Here is an 8422-nt window from a genome sequence, read left to right as displayed (position 1 = left end):
CTGCACACTTTCCTTTCATTTGACTCACTTTATGACAAACAGGAAGTCGTCACTGAGGTCTGAGACGAGCCCCCAGCCTCGAGCCCCCCTCCTGACCTCGGGGCCTCCGGGTTCACCTTCCACAGGTGAGCCCCGGCGAGGTGATGTCACTGAGTGGCAACCTGAGCCTGCAGGAGCCCATCGCTCACACGGGGAACGAGGAGGAGGAAGATGCCCTCCAGGTCCTGATCCAGGTCCTGATCCAGGTCCTGATCCAGGTCTTGATCCAGGTCCTGATCCCGGTCCTGATCCAGGTCCTGATCCAGGTCCTGATCCAGGTCCTGATCCCGGTCCTGATCCAGGTCTTGATCCAGGTCCTGATCCCGGTCCTGATCCAGGTCTTGATCCAGGTCCTGATCCAGGTCCTGATCCCGGTCCTGATCCAGGTTACCAGTCGGTCCACAGTCAGGTCCTGATCCCGGTCCTGATCCCGGTCCTGATCCAGGTCCTGATCCCGGTCCTGATCCAGGTCCTGATCCAGGTCCTGATCCAGGTCCTGATCCAGGTCTTGTTTCCATCAGATTCTGAGACGCCGCTGAACGCTCGTGTTTTACATCTTCTCTCATTTCCTGAGGGGGGGGTCGCGGCGCCCCGGATGCGGAGCGACGGTGCTCTGCACAGTCATCCTCCTCCTGGGTTACCGTGGCGACATGCCCTACTAATCCCACCCAGCAGCACTTTACCAGGTGGCATGTCTCGCCTGATTCAATGATCTGGGTCTTACAGGACCAGATAAAGAGCCTCTATCAGGACTGAGACCCTAATGAGGGGGGGGGGGTAGGATAAGAGTCAGAGCGCTCATCAGAGGCTCAGGATGAGGAGATGAGTCTCAGTGCATTAGCGTCAGTGTAACATGATACGCTGCGTAATGATGGAGCACACAGGCGTACACGCGGCTTTGTTCCATGTGCAGAGTGGGGACCGGAGGCCGCCAGCTGCAGTGCGTGGACACGTCAGCGGACGATTCCTCCTGACAGCTACACACACCGCTCGTCTGTCACGGCATCCTGATTGTGTTTACTGCGGTCCCGGAGGCTTGGTTGCACACACACACACACACACACTCCGTCAGCCGGTCGCTTGCTCTCAAAACCAACGATTATTACAATAGACGACGATCAATCAGCCGGATCCAAAATTCGGAGTAACTTACAACATGCCCCTCCTCCTTCCCGGTCTCTATCATGTGTCACCCTCATGCCTCTGACCCCCCAGTGGACGGTCACTCCAGACCCATGAAGAGCTCGTCCTCAGAGCTGTCGGCCTCTGGGTTCCTGTAACCTGAGCCCTCCGTCTCCCACCCCTGGGGGCCCGTCTGTAGCCCCCCCCTCATTTCTCCCTAGTCAAGTAGTGGAAGCTAGCCTTGAGGGAGAAAGCACTCAGTTTAAAGAGCTGTGATGACCTCTGACCCCCGAGACCTTCCAGACATCCGATGATGACACACACTTGTTTTTGTCGTGGGGTCTGTGAGGTTGTGACTAAGGGGACACCTGCAGCAGGAGAAGGACCACACTGAATAATAATAATAATAAGACCCCTTTAATAAATATAAACTCTGTGTTGATGTCCTCCGCGTGAGGAGGGAAGCCTCTCAGGGCGTTGAGATGTTGAGGTTCTGTTTATAGGTCGTGAACTCGGGACAGATGCTCATTATTAACACAGAGCGCTCTGGCTCTAGAACACACGATGTTTGGATGACTCATTAGGTCCATCAGTACCACACACACACACACACACACACACACACACACACACACACACACACACACACACACACACTCTGCTGCCATGAGGACCTGGAGGTCAGGGTGGTGGAGCCCCCTGCTGGTCGCTGTGTTGTTTCAGAGGCTGACTGATTGATCTAACTCCATCAGCAGGGAGGTGGGCGGAGCCTCTGACGGGCTCCTGGCCGGCACCCAATCAAAATCACATTAACCCGGCGATCTACTTTAACTAGTTTCTCCACAAACAGATGTGACTCATCATGACTCATAGTGGCTCATAGTGGCTCGTTGTAGTATATCGTGACTTATATAAAATGTATATTGTAGTCTCAATATAAATCGTGGCTTTAAATAAATAAGTAAACATAAATCTTCATTAAATCTCTCGTTGTAGCTAAGTAAGTAACTTGTATAAATAAGTAAGCTTTAATAAGTAAGTAATATCGTCGTAGCTTGTAAATAAATCTCGTGATAGCTTATAAGTAGTAACATAATAAATATAATTAAGTAACTAATAAATCTCTAAATAAGTAGCTTATCGTAATAATAATAAATAAGTAATAAATAGTAGCTTATATACGTACGTCTCTCATCAGTAAGCTTAATAGTAGCTCGTCAATCGTAACCAATAAGTAGCTTATCAATAAATCTCTAAATAAGTAGCTTTCGTCGTTATTATTTCATCGTCTAATAAATAAGTAACAAATGAAATATAAATAGCGCTAAATAATGGCGCTAAATAAATCTTATAAATAAATGGCTACGCCGATAAATATTTTCGTTAATAAGTAACTCGTTAATATAACAAGTAAATGGCTAAATCGTGGCTACGTAAATATAATGCGTGGCTAAATAAATCTCTCGTCGTGGCTCGGCGTCGTAAGTAACTCATCGTCCTGTCGTGGTGACAGATTGTTGTGTGTGGTCATGGTGATCCTGATGATAGTCGTCATCGTGATGTGATGACAAAGTGGTGATCTGATGATGGTGAAACAGTCATTAGGTGGCTCGTCAGTGGCTGGAGTCGTCAGTCTCTGGGTGGGTGGCTGGTCTGTCGTGGGTGACCGTCGTCTCTAATAGAGTGATGTTTCAAATGGTCTTGTCGAGTAACAAATGGTCTTAATAAGTGACTCGATGGTCTCTCGTGGTGGCTCAGAGTAGATCTTTCCATGGGTCAGTGGCTCGTCGTCTCCTAAATCGATGGCTCGATGGGTCTCCTGGGGTGGTGTTCGTGGAGTCTCCTGCGATGGGTGGCTCGTGGAGTCTCTCGTGGGTGACCTGGGTGGGTCATCAGTAAGTGGCAAGTGGGTCTGTGGGTGGGTGGCTTTCCGTCGGTCTGTCGTGATGTTCGTCGTCTGTCAAGTGGTATTAGCGCCCAACGGGAGCTGCTGTGAGTGAACGTGAGGCTGCGCTGTAGAAACCACCAGAACCAGAACCACTGACCCGGAGCAGCGGAGTCATCTCCTGATCCGTGAGTCACGTCCTCGTGAGCTGCTCTTTCGGGTTTGGATACTTTCCCTGGATTTACTGCTGATGCCACGGCCGGCCCTCCTGCCCCTGACTGTGGTTATGTGTGTGTGTGTTGGGAGTGGGCGGAGCCTTGGGAGTGGGCGGAGTCTGCAGAGGTCCGCTTTGGTTTATAGGATTTATGTGGTGATAAAACATCCCGTGGAGGGAGGACACTAAATAACAGTGACAGAAAGAAATGGATGTTTAAAACGTGATGAGATGTGGAAACACAACGTTCTTCACTTTGTGAACATCAACGAAAGGGTAGACTGTGAATATAAGGCCACAGGTCATCTGGTCTGGTGAATTTTGGCCCCTGGTCTAGTGGTCTGGTCCCTGGTCTAGTGGTCTGGCCCCTGGTCTAGTGGTCTGGCCCCTGGTCTAGTGGTCTGGCCCCTGGTCTAGTGGTCTGGTCCCTGGTCTAGTGGTCTGGTCCCTGGTCTAGTGGTCTGGCCCCTGGTCTAGTGGTCTGGTCCCTGGTCTAGTGGTCTGGTCCCTGGTCTAGTGGTCTGGTCCCTGGTCTGATGATGCAGCCCTGTTCTAGTGGTCTGGTCCTGGTCTAGTGGTCTGGTCCCTGGTCTAGTGGTCTGGCCCCTGGTCGAGTGGTCTGGCCCCTGGTCTAGTGGTCTGGTCCCTGGTCTAGTGGTCTGGCCCCTGGTCTAGTGGTCTGGTCCCTGGTCTAGTGGTCTGGCCCCTGGTCTAGTGGTCTGGCCCCTGGTCTAGTGGTCTGGTCCCTGGTCTAGTGGTCTGGCCCCTGGTCTAGTGGTCTGGTCCCTGGTCTAGTGGTCTGGCCCCTGGTCTAGTGGTCTGGTCCCTGGTCTAGTGGTCTGGCCCCTGGTCTAGTGGTCTGGTCCCTGGTCTAGTGGTCTGGCCCCTGGTCTAGTGGTCTGGTCCCTGGTCTAGTGGTCTGGCCCCTGGTCTAGTGGTCTGCCCCCTGGTGGGGTCATTGGGGTCATGAGGCCCTTTGAGGTTTCTGAGCTCCGTCCAGTTTTGTCATTTCCTGTGGAGTCTTGTTTAGTCCTGGGAGCTAAAGGGTGCTGGTTTAAATCCCATGAGCAAGGCACCTGCATGTCCGGAGCTGCTCGGCGACGCAGCAGCGGAGCTAAAGTGTGCGGCGGGACCTTGAAGGCAGCACGCTCGTCCTGTTTCTCCTGGGAAGAAATCAGCCAAACCAACCGTCACTGGCGGCTCAGGAAGCCGTGAGTCGGCCTCGGAGCGGCGCTCCTCTGCGGTTAGCCCGTTTCTTGCTAACGTGCACTGATTGGTTGCTCTCCCTCTTCCAGCGCTGCAGTCCGTCAGAGCGGATCACGCCGTCACGTCAACGGACTCCGGAGCCGCAGGGGGGATGTGGAGTGTGTGATTTGGGTTTGGACTCCCCGCTCTGTGTTTGCGAGGTTGGAGCGCCGCGCTCGCCATGACCTCCGGGCGAGGCGGTGGAGAGGAGCTTCGACTGCGAGAAGAAGCCGTCTGAGGCATGAAAGAGGTTCATGAGACGGCTCCAGGTGCTGCCACAATGTAGAGGGACAGGGAGTGACCTCTCTGTGACCTCTCTGTGACCTCTCTGTGACCTCACTCTGACCTCACTGACCTCTCTGTGACCTCACTGTGACCTCACTCTGACCTCTCTGTGACCTCTCTGTGACCTCACTCTGACCTCACTGTGACCTCTCTGTGACCTCACTCTGACCTCACTGTGACCTCTCTGTGACCTCACTGTGACCTCACTCTGACCTCACTGTGACCTCTCTGTGACCTCACTGTGACCTCTCTCTGACCTCACTGCAGCCTCACTCCCAGCCTCACTGCGGCCTCTGTGACCTCACTCTGACCTCTCTGTGACCCCACTCTGACCTCTGTGTGACCTCACTGTGACCTCACTCTGACCTCTCTGTGACCTCACTGTGACCTCACTCTGACCTCTGTGACCTCTCTGTGACCCCACTCTGACCTCTGTGACCTCACTCTGACCTCTGTGACCTCACTCTGACCTCACTCTGACCTCTCTGTGACCTCTCTGTGACCCCACTCTGACCTCTGTGACCTCACTCTGACCTCACTCTGACCTCTCTGTGACCTCACTATGACTCCTCCTGGCCTCACTCGGCCTCCTCCTGACCTCTCTGTGACCTCTCTGTGACCTCTCTGTGACCCCACTCTGACCTCTGTGACCTCACTCTGACCTCTGTGACCTCACTATGACCCCACTCTGACCTCTCTGTGAATGAATGAGATACTTGATGCTGATTCCAGGAGGAACGTGTCTCTTAATATTCAAAGCCATATTTGTGTGTGTCTTTAAAGGTGGAAGAGATATATAGATATGTATATATATATACATATCTATATATATACATATATATATATATGTATATATATTAGGGCTGTCAATCGATTAAAAAAATTAAACAATTAATGCATTTTGAAATTCATTAATCGCGTTGTCGCCAATTAAGTTAAAGATTCATTCTTTTAAAGACAAAACTACACAGGCTGTGTTTTCAAAAGAGGCTCCTACCTAAAGTACCAGCGAGGTATTTAATATGTGGATGATAAGTGGCTGTGGTGGAAACATCAGATTAGTTAAAAAGTATATTGAGACACATGGTCCTGTCATGCTGAAACGCCAGAACCAGTGGCCTTGGTGACTGACTGACATTCACATGTCCGTGACCCTCTGGAGGCTGGGCTCATGTTCTCCATTTTAAACAAAAAATGCCTTTTAAAGCGTTTGCATGTGACACACCCGTGTTCTACATCAAACATTCCGAACAATCAATCTGTAATAAGGCTCGACATCCTCGCGTGTTCTCTGCTCTCTGACTGACGAGCTGCTATAGAGCCTCACCGTAGTGGGAGGTCCTTTGTGATTTACTGAGTGTTCATTGGTTGTTTTTAACCGTGTTGACGAACAAGCAGTTGACCCGTCGGTGAAGGTTTAGATGTGTGAGTTCTTCTTTCCGCGCCGCGTCTGACACGTCGCCCCTCGTTCTCTGTGTGTCAGAGGGGAGGCAGGGAGGAAGAAGGAGAGCAGGAGGAAACCGACTGATTCATCCTGAGTTAAACTCATTTATGATGATCCTTATTTTCGGCGGAGAAATAATTGTTTTAAAAGCGAAACGGTTAAACCGTGCTGCCGGCGGCTTGACACTCGGTTTGAGTGTAAAACTTCGCGAACACGAGTAAACAAAGTTGCGTTAATTAGTTTAAATATTTTAGTGCATTAACAGCCAAATCATCGCATAGATTAACGCGTTAACGCTGACAGCCCTAATATATATATTATTAGGGCTGTGGAAAATAACGCGTTAACGCGTTATGATTAATTTACAGGATTAATTAGTTAATTTTTTTAACGCATGTGCAGAATGAGCTTCCAGTCCGTCTGTTGTTGGTCGTCTCTCCAGCAGCGTGGTCATTCTGTCTCTAGTGTCTAGATTAACTTACGACTCCGGTCCTCCGTCTTCTACATGGCAAGTAGAGTCTCCGATGCTGGCGGCCTTTCAGAGTATATATGTGATTAATCATGATTAATCCACAGAAACCTGTGATTAACCTGATTAAAAATTGTAATCGTTTCACAGCCCTAATATATATATATATATATATATATATACGGAGATACCAACCTGTACATTTCCTCCGTGGTCTCTCAGCCAGTGCAGACTTCATGTTGAGCTGGTCTCTACGTAAAACCTTCATCCCTTCTCCATCACTCCTGGTTTGTCACAAGGAGGAGGAGGAGGAGGAGGGAGCTCCATCACATCCCGTCTCCATCGATCTGCTGACATTGAGGACTCATGTGGACTTGGTCTGGCTCAGACACAGCTTCAGCTCTTAGTGATGAGGCTGATTAAAGAGCATCAGCATCAGGGAGGCTGACTCCTCCCCTTTCTCTCTCTCTCTCTCGCCCTCCTTTCACCCGGCTCCCCCTGGAGGCTCAGTAGAGCCACTGCAGCTGGTGCCAATAGCACCTGCGTAGCCGGTAGCTGCTGCATTGTGGTCCGGACTGTTGATAGGGAGGGGGGGAGGGGGGTACCTGCACTGAAGAGGAGAGGACTCTTCATCGGTAAGGATAACTGAGGGACCGGACTGATGCTGACTGCAGACAGAGCGGGGGGGGGGGGTATGAGTAGCTAGTAGATTGTTTTGATTGCATGTGCGTGTTGTCTCATCCATGATGTCAGTCATCACAGAGAGAGAGAGAGGGAGGGAGAGAGAGAGAGAGAGACATAGAGAGAGAGGCTGAACACCGAGCGCCACTGAAGGAGAGAAGAGAGTCAGAGAAGAAGAAATGTTTCTTTGAGTGTCTGAAGGGACCACAAGGGGTCTCCCTGTGTGTGTGTGTGTGATTATTTATATGGCTGCATTCTTCTCTCTCTCTTTACTGAGTAAGTGGGCATGTGAAACTGACCCAAGGTCAGCGTGTCGCTGGTTCTGGAGCCCGTCAGCCTGGTTCTGAGGGGGAGGGGATCTAACGCTCCGTCAGGCAGGACCTCAGGTGGTCCACGTCTCTCGGTTCTTATTGGCCAATCAGAGGTTCTGGTGACCCAGCATCTCCCCTGGGGGGAGGAGACCCCCAGAACCTGTTCATGCGACGTCATGATCTGCTGTGTTTGTGTTGAGCGTTGTGTCACACACACACACTCACACTCACACACACTGACAGGCTGTGTGTCGTTGCAGATCTACACGGACTGGGCCAACCACTACCTGACCCGGTCGGGCTGCCAGCGCCTCATCAAGGACCTGAGCCAGGACGTCACGGACGGAGTCCTGCTGGCCCAGATCATCCAGATCATAGGTACACACACACGCACACACACACACACACTGCATACACACGACACACAATAACGTTACACACACACATACACACACGATGCACACCAATACACACACACGTACACACCTACCGTCACACCACACACACGTACACACACACGTTTACACACGTGCAATAACACACGTGACACACACACGCATAACATCTACACATCGCACACACACGCACACACACACGTACACACGCACACACACGTACACACACACGTGCACACACACACGTACACACGCACACACACGTACACACACACGCACACACACACACGCACACACACACATGTACACACGCACACACACACACGCACACA

The 8422-nt window shown here is 51.1% G+C and overlaps 2 protein-coding genes across 3 annotated transcripts in view; one reads left to right on the top strand and one right to left on the bottom strand.

The window, feature by feature from the left end:
* osgep (O-sialoglycoprotein endopeptidase) overlaps window positions 1-8422 on the bottom strand; it is a 265288-nt gene that overhangs the window by 161682 nt on the left and 95184 nt on the right. The gene's annotated exons all lie outside the window — the stretch shown is intronic.
* nav3 (neuron navigator 3) overlaps window positions 8042-8422 on the top strand; it is a 68294-nt gene continuing 67913 nt past the window's right edge. For both annotated transcript variants that reach the window (XM_056425151.1, XM_056425149.1), the window contains exon 1: window positions 8042-8073. The gene's annotated coding sequence lies outside the window, so the exon portion shown is untranslated. The remainder of the gene's footprint in view (window positions 8074-8422) is intronic.

The sequence above is a fragment of the Pseudoliparis swirei genome, chromosome 10 (assembly GCF_029220125.1).
Source record: "Pseudoliparis swirei isolate HS2019 ecotype Mariana Trench chromosome 10, NWPU_hadal_v1, whole genome shotgun sequence".
Classification (NCBI taxonomy): domain Eukaryota; kingdom Metazoa; phylum Chordata; class Actinopteri; order Perciformes; family Liparidae; genus Pseudoliparis; species Pseudoliparis swirei.
Note: the sequence above shows the minus strand (reverse complement) of the source record. Positions and strands in the feature narration are given on the sequence as shown.